This window comes from Anopheles merus, unplaced genomic scaffold, assembly GCF_017562075.2.
Source record: "Anopheles merus strain MAF unplaced genomic scaffold, AmerM5.1 LNR4000314, whole genome shotgun sequence".
Lineage (NCBI taxonomy): Eukaryota > Metazoa > Arthropoda > Insecta > Diptera > Culicidae > Anopheles > Anopheles merus.
The window spans coordinates 20,598-46,349 of NW_024427894.1; the positions used below are offsets into that span (position 1 = coordinate 20,598).

The following is a 25,752-nucleotide window of genomic DNA, read 5'->3' on the forward strand; positions in this document are numbered from 1 at the left end:
TTATTTAATTTATTCTAACTTGTTCGGAATTGAAAATCGCTCGCGCTTTCAAGAAAAAGTTTAACAATTTTCGGGGTAGCGGATGGTCGCAGCTAATTTCAACGAAAACAAGTTGGAAAAACATCAATCTTTCTTATGACATACGACTCACGAGTGAAATCGAGTCGAATCATAAAAAAATCACTCTCCAAAATGAACATATAACAAAAAATCGGTAGTGATGTTTGGTTTTCGATCATTTGTGAGGTTTGAAAATATGTTTTTAGCGTAATAGTCAGACATGAAATAAAATAACGACAAAAAACCTTTCCAAACATTGATGGTCATAATCTGACCATTATCCAGTAAAATTTGATGGTTTATGTTCAGTCGAAAAATAGCTAAAATTTGGACCAAAATCATAAAGTTTGTACTTTGATGGCCTATATCTCAGTAAGTTTAAGATGAAAGCGTGAAATATATTGGTTTAGACTAAGTTTAAGTATCTATTTTAAGAAAATGTGTATGTTGTTAACTTGCGATACAGTTAGTTTTTCGATTTCATACAGGCGTTAGCCCAATGTGCATTGGTGTGCCCGCCATGAACCAGATCTGATGCATCTTCTATGAATAAAAAAGGATGTGTTTTCTGTTGCAGATTAGACCCCCCCCCGCCACTTAAGTATCTATTTTAAGAAAATGTGTATGTTGTTAACTTGCGATACAGTTAGTTTTTCGATTTCATACAGGCGTTAGCCCAATGTGCATTGGTGTGCCCGCCATGAACCAGATCTGATGCATCTTCTATGAATAAAAAAGGATGTGTTTTCTGTTGCAGATTAGACCCCCCCCCGCCACTTAACACTTCAAAACATACCTAAAACTACCGATACAAATTGAAACTCTTACCGAAAACTGCCGATAAAGTTTTGATGTTCCTACCGAAAACCACCATAAAAAATCTGGCCACACTGTCGGCAAATGCGAATAAAATTCACCTTCTACATAAATACATCTTGTTATACATTACAATAACTCGTTCTATTCAATCCTTGGTCTCATCCTGTCATCACACAGCGAGTCGTTTTTTCCTTTCTTGTCAAATTGATATTGTAATGCTTGTATAGTTTGTGTCGTACGTTTGTGTATTTGTCAGTCCGCTCAATTGGACTCATCATATTTTAAATTACTTACTTTCTAATGAGTTTTATGATTTTCAAAACATTTCGTCACAATTTACTGCTTACACTAAATTCTCATAGAATTTGTTTCGTGTTTTCAAAGTTTTACAATTAGACTCAATGAAATCGGCCAATCCAAAACTGAAAGTTGCCGATGTAAAGCATTCCATAATCGCTATGATGCTTTCAAAGAAACGTTAAAATACGATCTAAGGCGAATTCAGTTCAGTCATTTTGCGCAGCATAAAGAAGTACAGCTCAATAACGTTTTGTTAGAGGAGAAATCATCCAGCCATGTTCTATTAACATATAAGGCCTCGTAATCAGCCTGTGTTAACAAGTAAGAGGAAAAAGGAACTAAGATAACCAACGTTTGGAAGCCCACATGTCTATACAAAGGCAGTGTTTATATTTGTAAAAACCAATTTTGAGAATGCTAAGAACAATTTAATTCCTAACCTGATGATTTCTGATTCCTAACAATTTAATAAAAATATAAAAGAATGATCTGTACTTTTACAGGTTCACATAAAAACAAATGAGCTGCACACCGCTGTCGTCGAGAAAGTAATTCTTGCCATGATATCTTCCTGCAGAACGGCAACAATCAGGCCATCCGTAAGCTGCTTCACGTTGCGGTCTGCGAAGAGAATTATGATATTTGACACACCACCGTCACGTACATAGGGTTCTGTATCACTCGTCGGTATAGTGTAAATTAGATATAGGCAAGAAGAGGAATTAGTGAGTTGCCGCATTAGTGAGCGCTTTATTCCTGAAAAATATGATTCGCCCGCTCGCATAAAAACAATTAAAATATCGTATGAATGTTTTTGCTCCTAGGGAAAAAACAATTTGAAATCTATAATAATGTCGGGCCTATACAAAATGTTTGAGTTTTGTTCAGCTGTTCCTATCGGAAGTTCTGCTACGTTGAAGTGTTTTGTTCCTGCATCCCTCGAGAATTTGTTCTTGCTTGGTTTCCTGATTTTATGTGTACGTGATTTCTGTTTCATCAGCGACTGCTGTTCAGTGCTATTGACTCTGCCCTCAGAGATTAATTCGTGACGTTCAGAGATACGCTCAGAGATTAATTCGCACCAGCACGACAACCATTATTTTTTTCCGTTCATTATTACGGCTCACCAAGTGATCGTTACGCTCTCTCACAATGGACTGTGAAATGTGGATCAAGTTGTTTGTATTGGCAATTTATCTTTTTCAGAATGCAATTCTGCAATTCGCTGGTCTGGTGGTAAGTCGACACTCGTACGACTTTACAACATGCCCGTCATGGGTTCAAGCCCCGAACAGACCGTGCTCTCATATGTAGCACTGACTACCCTGTTATGTGTAATCAGTAAGTCACTGAAAGCCAAGCCCACAAGTGGTTCAGGAAGGCCTTGACCGACAACGGTTGTTGTGCCAAAAGAAGAAGAAGAAGAAGAAGAAGAAAAATTCTGCCTTTCATCCGGAATTTATAAACATGCCTTGTGTCATGGAGGCACACAATCGTGGTTTTTGCATTTACAGAACATCGGCCAGGAACCAGGTTGAAAGATGTAGATTGTTTGAGTCGTTATCCTGTGCTTGCTGTGAACGATGATGTAACAGCGAATATAGATGTAGCGCAAAATAATGATGAAACCATGAAAGCTGTACGAAAGATACTTGTTAGCAAACCTTAGGCCGAAAATACACGGACCGGAATTTCGCGGCCGCGGAATTCCGCTTGCTGAAAAATGTATGGATATGACAGTTCGGGAAAGTTGCCGTTGACACTTTGTATATGAATTTGATAGCAGGCGGAATTCAACGGCCGCGAAATTCCGGTCCGTGTGTTTCGGCCTTACGAATCTATAAACTAAAAAGCGGATTTGTTTTTAAAACAGTTGACGGTATTGATTTGTTAGTTATACCTAAAGTGATGGAAAGGGAAATGATTTGGTATTAAGCATAGTAATCAAAGTGGGTTCATTATACAGGTGGGCTTATCCCGAACAATTTGACTGCCGTGCGTAGAAAAATAAAAACAAAATGACAGAGTGGATTCGATCATTTGTTGATGTATGCGTGTAAGCCCCAATGGCTGTTGATGTTGATGTGTCGTAGAGTGGGTGAAAAGATACCTTAAGTGAAATTTTCGGACGATAAATCATACACTCTCATAATTTGATAAGCAATATATGACAGTATGTGTGGTTCTTCATTCCAACCATTTCGATTCTCCAATCCAAGCGTTGAAGCAGGTTATGTGTATTTCTTTTGTGTTTATCATTCATATACACACCAATAATGTAAAACTATTTAATCTTAAAATGTCTAATGCTAGACGTGCAATGAATATAGCAAATATGCCATGCACGCGGTTGTGATTATGTGCCGAAAACAGTCTGAATCTCGTACACTGTTTCATTTGTCAAATCGTGCACAAAAAATCAATCGAAAACACAGCCGAAAAGTGACATTTTCACCCGCTTGGGACGTAGCACAATCGAATCCTTTCCTGTCATTCGTCCATTCAACATGGCCTTCCCACCAAACCTATAAGCTTACCTAGTCCCTATAACTACATTGATAATAATGGTCATTTTGCTAGTCAGTAAACTGTTCATGGTTTGAAGCAAAAGTACTGTATACAGTCTGTTCCCGAGTTACGCGATTTGTGCGTTCCGAGGAATCCGCGTATCGAATTTCGCGATTTTCTACCAAACTACATTTTCTTACTCGGTATTTTATATTCAATCACTTTTATACACATAAGCATTTATTTGATTCGATTTGTGCAGAACATATGACATTCAGCCGTACCGGCGAACTCGTTCGTCGAAAAAATATTCGTCTCTCATGAGTGGACAGGGTTGTACCACTAGGTTGGACCGTACAAAATCTATTCGATTTTCTTATTTTTGATCTAGAGGGCTATGAATTGAGTAAAAATGAGCGTCGATGCGAACGATCCCAGGAGCGAACGAGTTCGCGGTGCGGGTGCGGCTGATTTTTTATATACAGTCAGAATTCAATAGTAGAACGCTTTTTAGTTGAACGCTCAATAGTTGGCTGACAGTTCAATTGAAAAGCATGCGTTTGTATGAGAAATCCGGTTTTGAAAAATTCACAAAAATCTCATGGCATGCCGAGAAATTTCAGATATTTTTTGTTTGGAAAAACGTGCCTAATAAAAAACACATACAGGCGGTCCCCGAGATACACGGTACCTCTTATACGCGGATTCAGAGTTTCGAGGTTTTCCAATTTGATAGTTCGATGAGCAAATTGTACTGATTTGACACATCCATTGTGAAATACCAAATAATTTCCGTATTGATCGAATGTAAATACCATTTTAAAAGGTTTAAAAACTGTCCAATCTAGTAGAAAACATATCAAATAATTAATTTGAAGGCTAAAACCAACCCCTACTACAAAATACCGAAGATTAGTGATATTTAGGATGAAATTACTAGATATCGACTTACGCGGAAATTCGAGATCGCGGTATTTTGCGGCCTTTTCGGTTCCCATTTACCGATATCTTGGGGACCGCCTGTACAGGGTGTTTCCCCGAGATACGACTTTATTTGGGACCGAAAAAATGTCCGAAAGCAAGGTGTAAGTCGAAAAAGTCGTATGTCGAATATCTTGACAATAAAGTTTAAACCGAAGTTGAAGAGTTGGAATCTATGATATCGTGTATTTTATTTAAAATAATGTTCGATAATATAAAATTATATTTTAAAAGCCGTACACATAAAGATATTCAAGATAGGGTAGTTGTGGTATGATTGAAATCTGTGTGTAGAACCTCCTCTTTTAAATAATACACACGGTATCGTTGATGTTTCCTCGTCACCGTTTATTAACCATTTCCTCGATTCTCACCAACGTTCTCTTTAATATAACTTCCAACAGTGACCAATGTTCTCTCCCCAATTCCCTCTCTTTTAGTCAACGTTCTCACACTTCCCCTCATTCTATGTTTGTTCTCGTCTCTGTATACAACACTGCTTGTACGCAACTCTACAGTGTACAACGGTTATCAGCCCAGAAATTCAAAAAAATGCATTAATTTCTTGTCAATGACAACTTTTAACTGTCAAAATCTAAATCGTCGTATCTGCGAATCGTCGTACTCGAGGCAATGCCTGTATTCAATAGTTAGCAGGGAATCGAAGTTCAACCAGTGAGTTCGGACTGTACATTATGCTATACAGGTAGTCCCCGAGATAAACAGTATCTCTTATACGCGGACTCGGAGATAGGGTAGCTGTACCAGTTTTTGACAGGGTACCTATTTTCGGCAGGGTAGCTACCCAAATAGCCAGAATTGCTTAAGCAGCTCATTTTGGCACGCTAAATATCGCTGCTCTAATTCGCCTTTTGCAGTAGATAAACAGCATCAAAGTTCTATGTGGGTCTGTTGCGAAAAGGTACTCAAAGAAAATTAAGTAGATATTTCTAACGGCGAAAAATCACAAAATTATTTATTCTCCGAGTAACTGGCGCGAAAAGAGGCCGGGAGTCCGTCCTCCGGCCCTTTTATCCTCTCACCCTCCCGCCATCGCGATTCAATCGCGATGGAGTTTTCTCCTGTCGAGCAGTGGAACTCTACAACAGTTTCCTCTCTACATTTGTGGTGTTCCCCAAAACCATAACAAACGCTGTTGTCACAACATTCTCCCATCAGTTTAGCGCCCCTGGGTGCTACACTCCTATGACGTTTGTTTCTGCTCGCTCTGTTCTCCACTGCTGTCATTAATCCCATGCGGTCTCCCTTGTTGTTCTTTGCTAGCCTCATCACTTGACTTAACCTTTTCGCCTACATCTAGAACCGCAATTTTGGTCGCCGGACGCTCTAAAATCCCGTTTACCGTCTGCACTGTCGCTCTTCTTACTTGCCATCCCTTGCACAAATTACGCTTAAAACTCTCCCCATCGGCCAACTGTTCCTCGGCAAATTTCCGTCCACGATCACTACAACATCGTCTACCTTGATGCGCGGTGCCGGATGAAACCATTTCGATCTGCGGGTAAGTGTAGGAAGATAATCCGCGATCCACCTCTTCCAGAACAAGTCCGCATTCCCTTGTGTGGCGCTCCAAGACGATTTAATCGATGCCGGGGAGTCATCGAAGAACGCCGTAGTTTTTCTTCCGTCTGAGCTGCCTAGCAGTAGGTGGTTTGGGGTTATGGGAAAGTCCAGGTCCTCATCGAGCGGTATGTAGGTCAGCGGCCGGGAGTTTACCATCATCTCAATCTCCGTCATCGTGGTGAGCAGTATTTCATGGTTGTCGGTGTAGCACATGGACCAAACACGTCCATCCAAGTCTCGTCTTTGCGGCGATTGGTTCGTCAAAGCTCCCTTCAGCGCACCGTGACGGTTTCCAGGTGGATATTGTCCATACCAATCAGGATTCGTGGCTTCACTCCAACATAAGAAGCTATCGGCAGGCCCCTTAGGTGTGAGTATTTCTGGGCCAGTTCCTCGAGCGGTAGCGTTTGTGCTGGAAGTGATAACTCATTCACTGTGTGCACCTTTTGAAGATCGTATGTTGGAGCTCCCCTGTAGACACCTGATACCCGCAGCGACACCATTACGAATTGGCCTCCTCGCGTGTAGTGTCACCAGTCCATTTCAGGCACAATGGATGTGGAATGCCCTCAATGCCAAGTTCGTCGATCAACCTTCGATCAATAAACGTCGCCGAGGAGCCTTCGTCTAAGAAGGCGTAAGTGTTGACATCCTTCTTCCCGCCGTATATTGTGATAGGTATGTAACGAAAGAGTGAATTCGGTTTAGTGCTAACGTGAGTGTTCAGTGCGTGTTGTGTGCTGCCGCTGCGTTGTGTAGTGTCACATTCAACGTGAAGCAGTTGGTGGTGTTTCGCCTGGCATCCGTCCATGCCGCAAGGAGATCGGACGAAACACGGACCTCGGTGTGTTCCGAGACATATATGGCACCGACGATGTTCGTTAATATAAACTCGACGTTCCTGGATCGTTAGCTCGTGAAACCTTGCGCAATCTACGAGTGTGCGACATGTATCGTGGCAAAGCGCACATGTAGTGGTACGGTGAACGTTTAGGTGGTGTGGTTAGTAAGTGGTCGGCGCGCCGTTGTGATCGCGTCGTTTCGGTGTGTTGCGTGTATTTTTCGAACGGGTTAACCTCGGTACTCGCGGCCACCGCAATTTCAGTAAACCACTTGCCGAATTCTTCTATGGTCTTCCTCGGTAACTTCACCTTATAGCGTGCCCATTCCAGGCGTCTCTCGGCGGTAATTTTGCAACTAACTCCTTAAGCAACGCAACATTGCAATTATAATCTTCTAGACCGGACGCTTTTATTGTGGCGCACAACTTGCGTACTGCCTTGCCAAAGTTCGCCAAGGTATCAAGCCTTTCGGCTCTGACTGGTGGTAACCTTCTCACCTTATCGACGAGGTGTCCACTATCAGGTCGGGACGACCATACTCTGTCCGCAGAATGTCTAAAACTTCCTTTAGACCGTCCGGGAGTAGAGCACGTGATCCACGGACTCTAATGCAGGTCCACGTAGCGCCTGCTGGAGTCGGATGAGATTTTCGTCATCAGTGAAACCACAAGCCTTGGTGGATCGTTCATAAACGGCTATGAACAGCGGCCACTGCTCCAAGACCCTGAGAACACAGGGAGCTCCTTGGGTGTGCTATCCCGCGGCCTTTTGACTTGGCGTCAAAAGGTTCCCCATTACGGCATTTTGATTCGCGGGTGTCGGCTTCAACGTCGAGTTGACGCCGTATGGTGCCGCCATCGCCGTCGCGCCAACCTGGTTTGGCTGGCCAAAGTGCTTGGTACGGTGCGTTTTGATGGAGTCTTCCACCGCGCGTCTCCACTGTGCATATTCCCGTTCCATGGCAGCGGCTTGGTCTTCTGCCAAGGTCCGGTCGTAATCCGGGGGGAAGCTGGACATTGCTGGGGACGATGGTTGATGACACCGGCTTGCGTCCGCCATCGTGCATTCCTCTCGTGATGACGTTGGTGTTGCTTCAGCGGCTAACTGCGTAGCGCCCGTTGTTGCCGAGTTATGTTTCACTGTGGTCGAAGGTGAATGACCGATGCATTCGCCATCGTGATGAACCATCAAGTTTGTTCCAATATCATTCGTCTTTTGCATCCAGACTTCTGTTTTCCGCACAAAATCGCTTACATGGCTGCCTCGATCTGAAATCTCTTCCTCGAGTTCCAGTTCACATAGTTCCAGTTCGAGCTCCTTCTGAACCTTCTCGAGCTCAAACTGTTTCCTGCGGATCTCAAGCCGCTTCCTCCTCACCTCCAGGTCGCGGGTAGTCCCGCGGGCTGCGAGGCTGACTCGTCTTTGTTTGCAGCATCTTCCACGACGCTCACGCGCCTCTCCGGGGAGATGCTGGACGTTTCACCTAGCTGCTGCTGCGTCTCCACCACCACACAGCTTGCGTCCTGTACTGCTCTTTCGTTCATCATCGCAACGAAACAACGTTCCTTCACGGTTTGTGTCACTCGCGGATTCGCACTACTCCCGGTGGCGAGATTTATATACGATCGTATCGCGCGCGTAACTTCGGAATACTATAAACGATTACTCGTCACTGCACGTTCGCGGCGTCTTCACTATACTTTCAACTGAAAGATTTACGAGTTATTCCGCGCGTTTGTTCGTATTACTTCGGTTGAAGATTTATATACGTTTCAGTGTGGTGAACGAATCCAAAGTTTATATTATCACTGTGAAGAACTAATTTTGTGAAATGTTGCGAAAAGGTACTCAAAGAAAATTAAGTAGATATTTCTAACGGCGAAAAATCACAAAATTAGTTTATTCTCCGAGTAACTGGCGCGAAAAGAGGCCGGGAGTCCGTCCTCCGGCCCTTTTATCCTCTCACCCTCCCGCCATCGCGATTCAATCGCGATGGAGTTTTCTCCTGTCGAGCAGTGGAACTCTACAACAGTTTCCTCTCTACATTTGTGGTGTTCCCCAAAACCATAACAAACGCTGTTGTCACAACAGTTCTATGTGGGTCTTTAAAACAGCGCCTAAGCAGCTTCCTTATGCCACGATTCCAGGGATTATTTTTCTGTGTGTTTTATTTTCAAGCAAGCGTCATCGATGAAATAAACAACAAGAGTTGTTTCGTTTAAACACATATGTATATTTTTAAAACTTTTGTATTGATGAATTACACAAAATTTTACACAATTTACTGATAATTCACAATCACTTCACTCAATATTCCTTCTTTAATTAACTTATCTAACTTGTACAGCAGCAATGAGATGATTGACGGCGTCTCTCTTTGACACTTTGACAAGATCCACCTTGTACCGATGCCATGCATTAAAAAGCTATAAAGTTCCACCAAGTTCGATACACACTCTTAACAAGCCTTAAAGTTCTATCATGAACCCTACACATAGTGCTAATCAGCCGCAAAGTTCCAAAGAGTACCATGTGCCTGTTAAAAAGCTCCATAGTTCCGCAAAGTACCGTCTATCTCTTAATCAGCCACAAAGTACGACATCGGAACGATTTTTCGTTAAACAGCCCTAAATCAGCTATAAAGTACGAGCTGGCTATTTGGGGTGATATTTTGGATGAAAATTACGAGATATCGACTTACGCGGAAATTCGAGATACGCGGTATTTTGCGGCCGTTTTCGGTTCCCATTAACCGAGTATCTTGGGGACCGCCTGTACAGGTGTTTCCCGAGATACGACTTTATTGGGACCGAAAAAATGTCCGAAAGCAAGGTGTAAGTCGAAAAAGTCGTATGTCGAATATCTATGAAAATAAAGTTTATAACCGAAGTTGAAGAGTTGGAATCTATGATATCGTGTATTTTATTTAAAATAATGTTCGATAATATAATAATTATATTTTAAAAGCCGTACACAATAAAGATATTCAAGATAGGGTAGTTGTGGTATGATTGGAAATCTGTGTATGTAGGATCCTCCTCTTTTAAATAATACACACGGTATCGTTGATGTTTCCTCGTCACCGTTTATTAACCATCTCCTCGATTCTCACCAACGTTCTCTTTATATAACTTCCAACAGTGACCAATGTTCTCTACCACAATTCCCTCTCTTTTAGTCAACGTTCTCACACTTCCCCTCATTCTATGTTTGTTCTCTCTCTTGTATACAACACTGCTTGTACGCAACTCTACAGTGTACAACGGTTATCAGCCCAGAAATTCAAAAAATGCATTAATTTCTTGTCAATGACAACTTTTAACTGTCAAAATCTAAATCGTCGTATCTGCGAATCGTCGTAACTCGAGGCATGCCTGTATTCAATAGTTAGCAGGGAATCGAAGTTCAACCAGTGAGTTCGGACTGTACATTATGCTATACAGGTAGTCCCCGAGATACACAGTATCTCTTATACGCGGACTCGGAGATAGGGTAACTGTACCAGTTTTCGACAGTGTACCTATTTTCGGCAGGGTAGCTAAACACGTTAAATTTGGCACAAATGTGGTAAATTTTTTCACAAAGCACAATTTTGTAGTTAAAGTGTACTTATTTGTTATTCACATACGAAGTTTCACACCATTTCATTGCGTATTTTTCAAACGTATGCGTATATATCAAATAAACTGTGCTTTTTTCGTCAGATTTGCTGTCAGCCAATCGTTCGGCAGGTTTTGTGATTAAGAGAACCAGAACAGTAAAACAATAAAAAAGTGGTGTAAATAAAGATTGTATGCTTATTTAATTTATTCTAACTTGTTCGGAATTGAAAATCGCTCGCGCTTTCAAGAAAAAGTTTAACAATTTTCGGGGTAGCGGATGGTCGCAGCTAATTTCAACGAAAACAAGTTGGAAAAACATCAATCTTTCTTATGACATACGACTCACGAGTGAAATCGAGTCGAATCATAAAAAAATCACTCTCCAAAATGAACATATAACAAAAAATCGGTAGTGATGTTTGGTTTTCGATCATTTGTGAGGTTTGAAAATATGTTTTAGCGTAATAGTCAGACATGAAATAAAATAACGACAAAAAACCTTTCCAAACATTGATGGTCATAATCTGACCATTATCCAGTAAAATTTGATGGTTTATGTTCAGTCGAAAAATAGCTAAAATTTGGACCAAAAATCATAAAGTTTGTACTTTGATGGCCTATATCTCAGTAAGTTTAAGATGAAAGCGTGAAATATATTGGTTTAGACTAAGTTTAAGTATCTATTTAAGAAAATGTGTATGTTGTTAACTTGCGATACAGTTAGTTTTTCGATTTTCATACAGGCGTTAGCCCAATGTGCATTGGTGTGCCCGCCATGAACCAGATCTGATGCATCTTCTATGAATAAAAAAGGATGTGTTTCTGTTGCAGATTAGACCCCCCCCCCCCCCACTTAAGTATCTATTTTAAGAAAATGTGTATGTTGTTAACTTGCGATACAGTTAGTTTTTCGATTTTTATACAGGCGTTAGCCCAATGTGCATTGGTGTGCCCGCCATGAACCAGATCTGATGCATCTTCTATGAATAAAAAAGGATGTGTTTTCTGTTGCAGATTAGACCCCCCCCCCCCGCCACTTAACACTTCAAAACATACCTAAAACTACCGATACAAATTGAAACTCTTACCGAAAACTGCCGATAAAGTTTTGATGTTCCTACCGAAAACCACCATAAAAAATCTGGCCACACTGTCGGCAAATGCGAATAAAATTCACCTTCTACATAAATACATCTTGTTATACATTACAATAACTCGTTCTATTCAATCCTTGGTCTCATCCTGTCATCACACAGCGAGTCGTTTTTTCCTTTCTTGTCAAATTGATATTGTAATGCTTGTATAGTTTGTGTCGTACGTTTGTGTATTTGTCAGTCCGCTCAATTGGACTCATCATATTTTAAATTACTTACTTTCTAATGAGTTTTATGATTTTCAAACATTTCGTCACAATTTACTGCTTACACTAAATTCTCATAGAATTTGTTTCGTGTTTTCAAAGTTTTACAATTAGACTCAATGAAATCGGCCAATCCAAAACTGAAAGTTGCCGATGTAAAGCATTCCATAATCGCTATGATGCTTTCAAAGAAAACGTTAAAATACGATCTAAGGCGAATTCAGTTCAGTCATTTTGCGCAGCATAAACAAGTACAGCTCAATAACGTTTTGTTAGAGGAGAAATCATCCAGCCATGTTCTATTAACATATAAGGCCTCGTAATCAGCCTGTGTTAACAAGTAAGAGGAAAAAGGAACTAAGATAACCAACGTTTGGAAGCCCACATGTCTATACAAAGGCAGTGTTTATATTTGTAAAAACCAATTTTGAGAATGCTAAGAACAATTAATTCCTAACCTGATGATTTCTGATTCCTAACAATTTAATAAAAATATAAAAGAATGATCTGTACTTTTACAGGTTCACATAAAAACAAATGAGCTGCACACCGCTGTCGTCGAGAAAGTAATTCTTGCCATGATATCTTCCTGCAGAACGGCAACAATCAGGCCATCCGTAAGCTGCTTCACGTTGCGGTCTGCGAAGAGAATTATGATATTTGACACACCACCGTCACGTACATAGGGTTCTGTATCACTCGTCGGTATAGTGTAAATTAGATATAGGCAAGAAGAGGAATTAGTGAGTTGCCGCATTAGTGAGCGCTTTATTCCTGAAAAATATGATTCGCCCGCTCGCATAAAAACAATTAAAATATCGTATGAATGTTTTTGCTCCTAGGGAAAAAACAATTTGAAATCTATAATAATGTCGGGCCTATACAAAATGTTTGAGTTTTGTTCAGCTGTTCCTATCGGAAGTTCTGCTACGTTGAAGTGTTTTGTTCCTGCATCCCTCGAGAATTTGTTCTTGCTTGGTTTCCTGATTTTATGTGTACGTGATTTCTGTTTCATCAGCGACTGCTGTTCAGTGCTATTGACTCTGCCCTCAGAGATTAATTCGTGACGTTCAGAGATACGCTCAGAGATTAATTCGCACCAGCACGACAACCATTATTTTTTTCCGTTCATTATTACGGCTCACCAAGTGATCGTTACGCTCTCTCACAATGGACTGTGAAATGTGGATCAAGTTGTTTGTATTGGCAATTTATCTTTTTCAGAATGCAATTCTGCAATTCGCTGGTCTGGTGGTAAGTCGACACTCGTACGACTTTACAACATGCCCGTCATGGGTTCAAGCCCCGAACAGACCGTGCTCTCATATGTAGCACTGACTACCCTGTTATGTGTAATCAGTAAGTCACTGAAAGCCAAGCCCACAAGTGGTTCAGGAAGGCCTTGACCGACAACGGTTGTTGTGCCAAAAGAAGAAGAAGAAGAAGAAGAAGAAAAATTCTGCCTTTCATCCGGAATTTATCAAACATGCCTTGTGTCATGGAGGCACACAATCGTGGTTTTTGCATTTACAGAACATCGGCCAGGAACCAGGTTGAAAGATGTAGATTGTTTGAGTCGTTATCCTGTGCTTGCTGTGAACGATGATGTAACAGCGAATATAGATGTAGCGCAAAATAATGATGAAACCATGAAAGCTGTACGAAAGATACTTGTTAGCAAACCTTAGGCCGAAAATACACGGACCGGAATTTCGCGGCCGCGGAATTCCGCTTGCTGAAAAATGTATGGATATGACAGTTCGGGAAAGTTGCCGTTGACACTTTGTATATGAATTTGATAGCAGGCGGAATTCAACGGCCGCGAAATTCCGGTCCGTGTGTTTTCGGCCTTACGAATCTTATAAACTAAAAAGCGGATTTGTTTTTAAAACAGTTGACGGTATTGATTTGTTAGTTATACCTAAAGTGATGGAAAGGGAAATGATTTGGTATTAAGCATAGTAATCAAAGTGGGTTCATTATACAGGTGGGCTTATCCCGAACAATTTGACTGCCGTGCTGTAGAAAAATGAAAACAAAATGACAGGAGTGGATTCGATCATTTGTTGATGTATGCGTGTAAGCCCCAATGGCTGTTGATGTTGATGTGTCGTAGAGTGGGTGAAAAGATACCTTAAGTGGAAATTTTCGGACGATAAATCATACACTCTCATAATTTGATAAGCAATATATGACAGTATGTGTGGTTCTTCCATTCCAACCATTTCGATCTCCAATCCAAGCGTTGAAGCAGGTTATGTGTATTTCTTTTTGTGTTTATCATTCATATACACACCAATAATGTAAAACTATTTAATCTTAAAATGTCTAATGCTAGACGTGCAATGAATATAGCAAATATGCCATTGCACGCGGTTGTGATTATGTGCCGAAAACAGTCTGAATCTCGTACACTGTTTCATTTGTCAAATCGTGCACAAAAATCAATCGAAAACACAGCCGAAAAGTGACATTTTCACCCGCTTGGGACGTAGCACAATCGAATCCTTTCCTGTCATTCGTCCATTCAACATGGCCTTCCCACCAAACCTATAAGCTTACCTAGTCCCTATAACTACATTGATAATAATGGTCATTTTGCTAGTCAGTAAACTGTTCATGGGTTGAAGCAAAAGTACTGTATACAGTCTGTTCCCGAGTTACGCGATTTGTGCGTTCCCGAGGAATCCGCGTAAGTCGAATTTCGCGATTTTCTACCAAACTACATTTTCTTACTCGGTATTTTTATTCAATCACTTTTATACACATAAGCATTTATTTGATTCGATTTGTGCAGAACATTATGACATTCAGCCGTACCGGCGAACTCGTTCGTCGAAAAATATTCGTCTCTCATGAGTGGACAGGGTTGTACCACTAGGTTGGACCGTACAAAATCTATTCGATTTTCTTATTTTTGATCTAGAGGGCTATGAATTGAGTAAAAATGAGCGTCGATGCGAACGATCCCAGGAGCGAACGAGTTCGCGGTGCGGGTGCGGCTGATTTTTTATATACAGTCAGAATTCAATAGTAGAACGCTTTTTAGTTGAACGCTCAATAGTTGGCTGACAGTTCAATTGAAAAGCATGCGTTTGTATGAGAAATCCGGTTTTTGAAAAATTCACAAAAATCTCATGGCATGCCGAGAAAAATTTCAGATATTTTTTGTTTGGAAAAACGTGCCAAATAAAAAAACACATACAGGCGGTCCCCGAGATACACGGTACCTCTTATACGCGGATTCAGAGTTTCGAGGTTTTCCAAATTTGATAGTTCGATGAGCAAATTGTACTGATTTGACACATCCATTGTGAAATACCAAATAATTTCCGTATTGATCGAATGTAAAATACCATTTTAAAAGGTTTAAAACTGTCCAATCTAGTAGAAACATATCAAATAATTAATTTGAAGGCTAAAACCAACCCCTACTTACAAAATTACACGAAGATTAGTGATATTTGGATGAAAATTACGAGATATCGACTTACGCGGAAATTCGAGATACGCGGTATTTTGCGGCCGTTTTCGGTTCCCATTTACCGAGTATCTTGGGGACCGCCTGTACAGGTGTTTCCCGAGATACGACTTTATTTGGGACCGAAAAAATGTCCGAAAGCAAGGTGTAAGTCGAAAAAGTCGTATGTCGAATATCTATGAAAATAAAGTTTATAACCGAAGTTGAAGAGTTGGAATCTATGATATCGTGTATTTTATTTAAAATAATGTTCGATAATATAATAATTATATTTAAAAGCCGTACACAATAAAGATATTCAAGATAGGGTAGTTGTGGTATGATTGGAAATCTGTGTATGTAGAATCCTCCTCTTTTAAATAATACACACGGTATCGTTGATGTTTCCTCGTCACCGTTTATTAACCATTTCCTCGATTCTCACCAACGTTCTCTTTATATAACTTCCAACAGTGACCAATGTTCTCTCCCACAATTCCCTCTCTTTTAGTCAACGTTCTCACACTTCCCCTCATTCTATGTTTGTTCTCTCTCTTGTATACAACACTGCTTGTACGCAACTCTACAGTGTACAACGGTTATCAGCCCAGAAATTCAAAAAAATGCATTAATTTCTTGTCAATGACAACTTTTAACTGTCAAAATCTAAATCGTCGTATCTGCGAATCGTCGTAACTCGAGGCATGCCTGTATTCAATAGTTAGCAGGGAATCGAAGTTCAACCAGTGAGTTCGGACTGTACATTATGCTATACAGGTAGTCCCCGAGATAAACAGTATCTCTTATACGCGGACTCGGAGATAGGGTAGCTGTACCAGTTTTCGACAGGGTACCTATTTTCGGCAGGGTAGCTACCCAAATAGCCAGAATTGCTTAAGCAGCTCATTTTGGCACGCTAAATATCGCTGCTCTAATTCGCCTTTTGCAGTAGATAAACAGCATCAAAGTTCTATGTGGGTCTTTAAAACAGCGCCTAAGCAGCTTCCTTATGCCACGATTCCAGGGATTATTTTTCTGTGTGTTTTATTTTCAAGCAAGCGTCATCGATGAAATAAACAACAAGAGTTGTTTCGTTTAAACACATATGTATATTTTTAAAACTTTTGTATTGATGAATTACACAAAATTTTACACAATTTACTGATAATTCACAATCACTTCACTCAATATTCCTTCTTTAATTAACTTATCTAACTTGTACAGCAGCAATGAGATGATTGACGGCGTCTCTCTTTGACACTTTGACAAGATCCACCTTGTACCGATGCCATGCATTAAAAAGCTATAAAGTTCCACCAAGTTCGATACACACTCTTAACAAGCCTTAAAGTTCTATCATGAACCCTACACATAGTGCTAATCAGCCGCAAAGTTCCAAAGAGTACCATGTGCCTGTTAAAAAGCTCCATAGTTCCGCAAAGTACCGTCTATCTCTTAATCAGCCACAAAGTACGACATCGGAACGATTTTTCGTTAAACAGCCCTAAATCAGCTATAAAGTACGAGCTGGCTATTTGGGGTGATATTTTGGATGAAAATTACGAGATATCGACTTACGCGGAAATTCGAGATACGCGGTATTTTGCGGCCGTTTTCGGTTCCCATTAACCGAGTATCTTGGGGACCGCCTGTACAGGTGTTTCCCGAGATACGACTTTATTTGGGACCGAAAAAATGTCCGAAAGCAAGGTGTAAGTCGAAAAAGTCGTATGTCGAATATCTATGAAAATAAAGTTTATAACCGAAGTTGAAGAGTTGGAATCTATGATATCGTGTATTTTATTTAAAATAATGTTCGATAATATAATAATTATATTTTAAAAGCCGTACACAATAAAGATATTCAAGATAGGGTAGTTGTGGTATGATTGGAAATCTGTGTATGTAGGATCCTCCTCTTTTAAATAATACACACGGTATCGTTGATGTTTCCTCGTCACCGTTTATTAACCATCTCCTCGATTCTCACCAACGTTCTCTTTATATAACTTCCAACAGTGACCAATGTTCTCTACCACAATTCCCTCTCTTTAGTCAACGTTCTCACACTTCCCCTCATTCTATGTTTGTTCTCTCTCTTGTATACAACACTGCTTGTACGCAACTCTACAGTGTACAGGCGGTCCCCGAGATACCGGTAATTCTAAACGCGGATCGGAGATACGCTTTTCAAATTGACAGTTCTTTGAGCAAATTGTACTGATTTGACAATCATTGTGAAATCCAAATAATTCGTATGATCGATTGTGAAATACCATTTCAAAAGGTTTAAAACTGTTCAATTCAGTAGAAACATATCAAATAATTAATTTGGTGGCTCAAACAACCCCTACTGCAAATTTGCACGAAATTAGTGATATTTTGGCGGAAATCACGAGATTCGACTTACGCGGAAATTCGAGATACGCGGTATTTTGCGGCCGTTTTCGGTCATTAACCGTGTATCTCGGGGACCGCCTGTACAACGTTATCAGCCCAAAATTCAAAAAAATGCATTAATTCTTGTCAATGACAACTTTTAACTGTCAAAATCTAATCGTCGTATCTGCGAATCGTCGTAACTCGAGGCATGCCTGTATTCAATAGTTAGCAGGGAATCGAAGTTCAACCAGTGAGTTCGGACTGTACATTATGCTATACAGGTAGTCCCCGAGATACACAGTATCTCTTATACGCGGACTCGGAGATAGGGTAACTGTACCAGTTTTCGACAGTGTACCTATTTTCGGCAGGGTAGCTAAACACGTTAAATTTGCACAAATGTGGTAAATTTTTTCACAAAGCACAATTTTGTAGTTAAAGTGTACTTTTTGTTATTCACATACGAAGTTTCACACCATTTCATTGCGTATTTTCAAACGTATGCGTATATATCAAATAACTGTGCTTTTTTCGTCAGATTTGCTGTCAGCCAATCGTTCGGCAGGTTTTGTGATTAAGAGAACCAGAACAGTAAAACAATAAAAAAGTGGTGTAAATAAAGATTGTATGCTTATTTAATTTATTCTAACTTGTTCGGAATTGAAAATCGCTCGCGCTTTCAAGAAAAAGTTTAACAATTTTCGGGGTAGCGGATGGTCGCAGCTAATTTCAACGAAAACAAGTTGGAAAAAACATCAATCTTTCTTATGACATACGACTCACGAGTGAAATCGAGTCGAATCATAAAAAAATCACTCTCCAAAATGAACATATAACAAAAATCGGTAGTGATGTTTGGTTTCGATCATTTGTGAGGTTTGAAAATATGTTTTAGCGTAATAGTCAGACATGAAATAAAATAACGACAAAAAACCTTTCCAAACATTGATGGTCATAATCTGACCATTATCCAGTAAAATTTGATGGTTTATGTTCAGTCGAAAAATAGCTAAAATTTGGACCAAAAATCATAAAGTTTGTACTTTGATGGCCTATATCTCAGTAAGTTTAAGATGAAAGCGTGAAATATATTGGTTTAGACTAAGTTTAAGTATCTATTTTAAGAAAATGTGTATGTTGTTAACTTGCGATACAGTTAGTTTTTCGATTTTCATACAGGCGTTAGCCCAATGTGCATTGGTGTGCCCGCCATGAACCAGATCTGATGCATCTTCTGTGAATAAAAAAGGATGTGTTTTCTGTTGCAGATTAGACCCCCCCCCCGCCACTTAAGTATCTATTTTAAGAAAATGTGTATGTTGTTAACTTGCGATACAGTTAGTTTTTCGATTTTATACAGGCGTTAGCCCAATGTGCATTGGTGTGCCCGCCATGAACCAGATCTGATGCATCTTCTATGAATAAAAAGGATGTGTTTTCTGTTGCAGATTAGACCCCCCCCCCCCCTTAACACTTCAAAACATACCTAAAACTACCGATACAAATTGAAACTCTTACCGAAAACTGCCGATAAAGTTTTGATGTTCCTACCGAAAACCACCATAAAAAATCTGGCCACACTGTCGGCAAATGCGAATAAAATTCACCTTCTACATAAATACATCTTGTTATACATTACAATAACTCGTTCTATTCAATCCTTGGTCTCATCCTGTCATCACACAGCGAGTCGTTTTTTCCTTTCTTGTCAAATTGATATTGTAATGCTTGTATAGTTTGTGTCGTACGTTTGTGTATTTGTCAGTCCGCTCAATTGGACTCATCATATTTTAAATTACTTACTTTCTAATGAGTTTTATGATTTTCAAACATTTCGTCACAATTTACTGCTTACACTAAATTCTCATAGAATTTGTTTCGTGTTTTCAAAGTTTTACAATTAGACTCAATGAAATCGGCCAATCCAAAACTGAAAGTTGCCGATGTAAAGCATTCCATAATCGCTATGATGCTTTCAAAGAAAACGTTAAAATACGATCTAAGGCGAATTCAGTTCAGTCATTTTGCGCAGCATAAACAAGTACAGCTCAATAACGTTTTGTTAGAGGAGAAATCATCCAGCCATGTTCTATTAACATATAAGGCCTCGTAATCAGCCTGTGTTAACAAGTAAGAGGAAAAAGGAACTAAGATAACCAACGTTTGGAAGCCCACATGTCTATACAAAGGCAGTGTTTATATTTGTAAAAACCAATTTTGAGAATGCTAAGAACAATTTAATTCCTAACCTGATGATTTCTGATTCCTAACAATTTAATAAAAATATAAAAGAATGATCTGTACTTTTACAGGTTCACATAAAAACAAATGAGCTGCACACCGCTGTCGTCGAGAAAGTAATTCTTGCCATGATATCTTCCTGCAGAACGGCAACAATCAGGCCATCCGTAAGCTGCTTCACGTTGCGGTCTGCGAAGAGAATTATGATATTTGACACACCACCGTCACGTACATAGGGTTCTGTATCACTCGTCGGTATAGTGTAAATTAGATATAGGCAAGAAGAGGAATTAGTGAGTTGCCGCATTAGTGAGCGCTTTATTCCTGAAAAATATGATTCGCCCGCTCGCATAAAAACAATTAAAATATCGTATGAATGTTTTTGCTCCTAGGGAAAAAACAATTTGAAATCTATAATAATGTCGGGCCTATACAAAATGTTTGAGTTTTGTTCAGCTGTTCCTATCGGAAGTTCTGCTACGTTGAAGTGTTTTGTTCCTGCATCCCTCGAGAATTTGTTCTTGCTTGGTTTCCTGATTTTATGTGTACGTGATTTCTGTTTCATCAGCGACTGCTGTTCAGTGCTATTGACTCTGCCCTCAGAGATTAATTCGTGACGTTCAGAGATACGCTCAGAGATTAATTCGCACCAGCACGACAACCATTATTTTTTTCCGTTCATTATTACGGCTCACCAAGTGATCGTTACGCTCTCTCACAATGGACTGTGAAATGTGGATCAAGTTGTTTGTATTGGCAATTTATCTTTTTCAGAATGCAATTCTGCAATTCGCTGGTCTGGTGGTAAGTCGACACTCGTACGACTTTACAACATGCCCGTCATGGGTTCAAGCCCCGAACAGACCGTGCTCTCATATGTAGCACTGACTACCCTGTTATGTGTAATCAGTAAGTCACTGAAAGCCAAGCCCACAAGTGGTTCAGGAAGGCCTTGACCGACAACGGTTGTTGTGCCAAAAGAAGAAGAAGAAGAAGAAGAAGAAAAATTCTGCCTTTCATCCGGAATTTATCAAACATGCCTTGTGTCATGGAGGCACACAATCGTGGTTTTTGCATTTACAGAACATCGGCCAGGAACCAGGTTGAAAGATGTAGATTGTTTGAGTCGTTATCCTGTGCTTGCTGTGAACGATGATGTAACAGCGAATATAGATGTAGCGCAAAATAATGATGAAACCATGAAAGCTGTACGAAAGATACTTGTTAGCAAACCTTAGGCCGAAAATACACGGACCGGAATTTCGCGGCCGCGGAATTCCGCTTGCTGAAAAATGTATGGATATGACAGTTCGGGAAAGTTGCCGTTGACACTTTGTATATGAATTTGATAGCAGGCGGAATTCAACGGCCGCGAAATTCCGGTCCGTGTGTTTTCGGCCTTACGAATCTTATAAACTAAAAAGCGGATTTGTTTTTAAAACAGTTGACGGTATTGATTTGTTAGTTATACCTAAAGTGATGGAAAGGGAAATGATTTGGTATTAAGCATAGTAATCAAAGTGGGTTCATTATACAGGTGGGCTTATCCCGAACAATTTGACTGCCGTGCTGTAGAAAAATGAAAACAAAATGACAGGAGTGGATTCGATCATTTGTTGATGTATGCGTGTAAGCCCCAATGGCTGTTGATGTTGATGTGTCGTAGAGTGGGTGAAAAGATACCTTAAGTGGAAATTTTCGGACGATAAATCATACACTCTCATAATTTGATAAGCAATATATGACAGTATGTGTGGTTCTTCCATTCCAACCATTTCGATCTCCAATCCAAGCGTTGAAGCAGGTTATGTGTATTTCTTTTGTGTTTATCATTCATATACACACCAATAATGTAAAACTATTTAATCTTAAAATGTCTAATGCTAGACGTGCAATGAATATAGCAAATATGCCATTGCACGCGGTTGTGATTATGTGCCGAAAACAGTCTGAATCTCGTACACTGTTTCATTTGTCAAATCGTGCACAAAAATCAATCGAAAACACAGCCGAAAAGTGACATTTTCACCCGCTTGGGACGTAGCACAATCGAATCCTTTCCTGTCATTCGTCCATTCAACATGGCCTTCCCACCAAACCTATAAGCTTACCTAGTCCCTATAACTACATTGATAATAATGGTCATTTTGCTAGTCAGTAAACTGTTCATGGGTTGAAGCAAAAGTACTGTATACAGTCTGTTCCCGAGTTACGCGATTTGTGCGTTCCCGAGGAATCCGCGTAAGTCGAATTTCGCGATTTTCTACCAAACTACATTTTCTTACTCGGTATTTTTATTCAATCACTTTTATACACATAAGCATTTATTTGATTCGATTTGTGCAGAACATTATGACATTCAGCCGTACCGGCGAACTCGTTCGTCGAAAAATATTCGTCTCTCATGAGTGGACAGGGTTGTACCACTAGGTTGGACCGTACAAAATCTATTCGATTTCTTATTTTTGATCTAGAGGGCTATGAATTGAGTAAAAATGAGCGTCGATGCGAACGATCCCAGGAGCGAACGAGTTCGCGGTGCGGGTGCGGCTGATTTTTTATATACAGTCAGAATTCAATAGTAGAACGCTTTTTAGTTGAACGCTCAATAGTTGGCTGACAGTTCAATTGAAAAGCATGCGTTTGTATGAGAAATCCGGTTTTTGAAAAATTCACAAAAATCTCATGGCATGCCGAGAAAAATTTCAGATATTTTTTGTTTGGAAAAACGTGCCAAATAAAAAAACACATACAGGCGGTCCCCGAGATACACGGTACCTCTTATACGCGGATTCAGAGTTTCGAGGTTTTCCAAATTTGATAGTTCGATGAGCAAATTGTACTGATTTGACACATCCATTGTGAAATACCAAATAATTTCCGTATTGATCGAATGTAAAATACCATTTTAAAAGGTTTAAAACTGTCCAATCTAGTAGAAACATATCAAATAATTAATTTGAAGGCTAAAACCAACCCCTACTTACAAAATTACACGAAGATTAGTGATATTTTGGATGAAAATTACGAGATATCGACTTACGCGGAAATTCGAGATACGCGGTATTTTGCGGCCGTTTTCGGTTCCCATTTACCGAGTATCTTGGGGACCGCCTGTACAGGTGTTTCCCGAGATACGACTTTATTTGGGACCGAAAAAATGTCCGAAAGCAAGGTGTAAGTCGAAAAAGTCGTATGTCGAATATCTATGAAAATAAAGTTTATAACCGAAGTTGAAGAGTTGGAATCTATGATATCGTGTATTTTATTTAAAATAATGTTCGATAATATAATAATTATATTTTAAAAGCCGTACACAATAAAGATATTCAAGATAGGGTAGTTGTGGTATGATTGGAAATCTGTGTATGTAGAATCCTCCTCTTTTAAATAATACACACGGTATCGTTGATGTTTCCTCGTCACCGTTTATTAACCATTTCCTCGATTCTCACCAACGTTCTCTTTATATAACTTCCAACAGTGACCAATGTTCTCTCCCACAATTCCCTCTCTTTTAGTCAACGTTCTCACACTTCCCCTCATTCTATGTTGTTCTCTCTCTTGTATACAACACTGCTTGTACGCAACTCTACAGTGTACAACGGTTATCAGCCCAGAATTCAAAAAAATGCATTAATTTCTTGTCAATGACAACTTTAACTGTCAAAATCTAAATCGTCGTATCTGCGAATCGTCGTAACTCGAGGCATGCCTGTATTCAATAGTTAGCAGGGAATCGAAGTTCAACCAGTGAGTTCGGACTGTACATTATGCTATACAGGTAGTCCCCGAGATAAACAGTATCTCTTATACGCGGACTCGGAGATAGGGTAGCTGTACCAGTTTTCGACAGGGTACCTATTTTCGGCAGGGTAGCTACCCAAATAGCCAGAATTGCTTAAGCAGCTCATTTTGGCACGCTAAATATCGCTGCTCTAATTCGCCTTTTGCAGTAGATAAACAGCATCAAAGTTCTATGTGGGTCTTTAAAACAGCGCCTAAGCAGCTTCCTTATGCCACGATTCCAGGGATTATTTTTCTGTGTGTTTTATTTTCAAGCAAGCGTCATCGATGAAATAAACAACAAGAGTTGTTTTCGTTTAAACACATATGTATTTTTTAAAACTTTTGTATTGATGAATTACACAAAATTTTACACAATTTACTGATAATTCACAATCACTTCACTCAATATTCCTTCTTTAATTAACTTATCTAACTTGTACAGCAGCAATGAGATGATTGACGGCGTCTCTCTTTGACACTTTGACAAGATCCACCTTGTACCGATGCCATGCATTAAAAAGCTATAAAGTTCCACCAAGTTCGATACACACTCTTAACAAGCCTTAAAGTTCTATCATGAACCCTACACATAGTGCTAATCAGCCGCAAAGTTCCAAAGAGTACCATGTGCCTGTTAAAAGCTCCATAGTTCCGCAAAGTACCGTCTATCTCTTAATCAGCCACAAAGTACGACATCGGAACGATTTTTCGTTAAACAGCCCTAAATCAGCTATAAAGTACGAGCTGGCTATTTGGGGTGATATTTTGGATGAAAATACGAGATATCGACTTACGCGGAAATTCGAGATACGCGGTATTTTGCGGCCGTTTTCGGTTCCCATTAACCGAGTATCTTGGGGACCGCCTGTACAGGTGTTTCCCGAGATACGACTTTATTTGGACCGAAAAATGTCCGAAAGCAAGGTGTAAGTCGAAAAAGTCGTATGTCGAATATCTATGAAAATAAAGTTTATAACCGAAGTTGAAGAGTTGGAATCTATGATATCGTGTATTTTATTTAAAATAATGTTCGATAATATAATAATTATATTTTAAAAGCCGTACACAATAAAGATATTCAAGATAGGGTAGTTGTGGTATGATTGGAAATCTGTGTATGTAGGATCCTCCTCTTTTAAATAATACACACGGTATCGTTGATGTTTCCTCGTCACCGTTTATTAACCATCTCCTCGATTCTCACCAACGTTCTCTTATATAACTTCCAACAGTGACCAATGTTCTCTACCACAATTCCCTCTCTTTTAGTCAACGTTCTCACACTTCCCCTCATTCTATGTTTGTTCTCTCTCTTGTAGACACACTGCTTGTACGCAACTCTACAGTGTACAGGCGGTCCCCGAGATACACGGTACCTCTTAAACGCGGATTCGGAGATACGCGGTTTTCCAAATTTGACAGTTCTTTGAGCAAATTGTACTGATTTGACACATCCATGTGAAATACCAAATAATTTCCGTATTGATCGATTATGAATACCATTTCAAAGGTTTAAAACTGTTCAATTCAGTAGAAACATATCAAATAATTAATTGGTGGCTCAAACAAAACCCCCTACTTGCAAATTTGCACGAAAATTAGTGATATTTTGGCGGGGAATCACGAGATTCGACTTACGCGCGGAAATTCGAGATACGCGGTATTTTGCGGCCGTTTTCGGTCCCCATTAACCGTGTATCTCGGGGACCGCCTGTACAACGGTTATCAGCCCAGAAATTCAAAAAAATGCATTAATTTCTTGTCAATGACAACTTTTAACTGTCAAAATCTAAATCGTCGTATCTGCGAATCGTCGTACTCGAG

General features: G+C 39.8%; 3 long non-coding RNA genes across 3 annotated transcripts; all 3 read left to right on the forward strand.

Annotated features, from left to right (window-relative positions):
* Window positions 1–1,017: 1,017 nt before the first annotated feature.
* LOC121602138 lies at window positions 1,018–1,971 on the forward strand. The gene is made up of 2 exons (XR_006006296.1): window positions 1,018–1,500; window positions 1,683–1,971. It is a non-coding gene; the product is annotated as an uncharacterized LOC121602138 (long non-coding RNA).
* Window positions 1,972–11,913: 9,942 nt separating this feature from the next.
* LOC121602139 lies at window positions 11,914–12,866 on the forward strand. Its single transcript, XR_006006297.1, has 2 exons — window positions 11,914–12,396; window positions 12,578–12,866. It is a non-coding gene; the product is annotated as an uncharacterized LOC121602139 (long non-coding RNA).
* Window positions 12,867–19,545: 6,679 nt separating this feature from the next.
* Window positions 19,546–20,499, forward strand: LOC121602140. The gene is made up of 2 exons (XR_006006298.1): window positions 19,546–20,028; window positions 20,211–20,499. It is a non-coding gene; the product is annotated as an uncharacterized LOC121602140 (long non-coding RNA).
* Window positions 20,500–25,752: the final 5,253 nt, after the last annotated feature.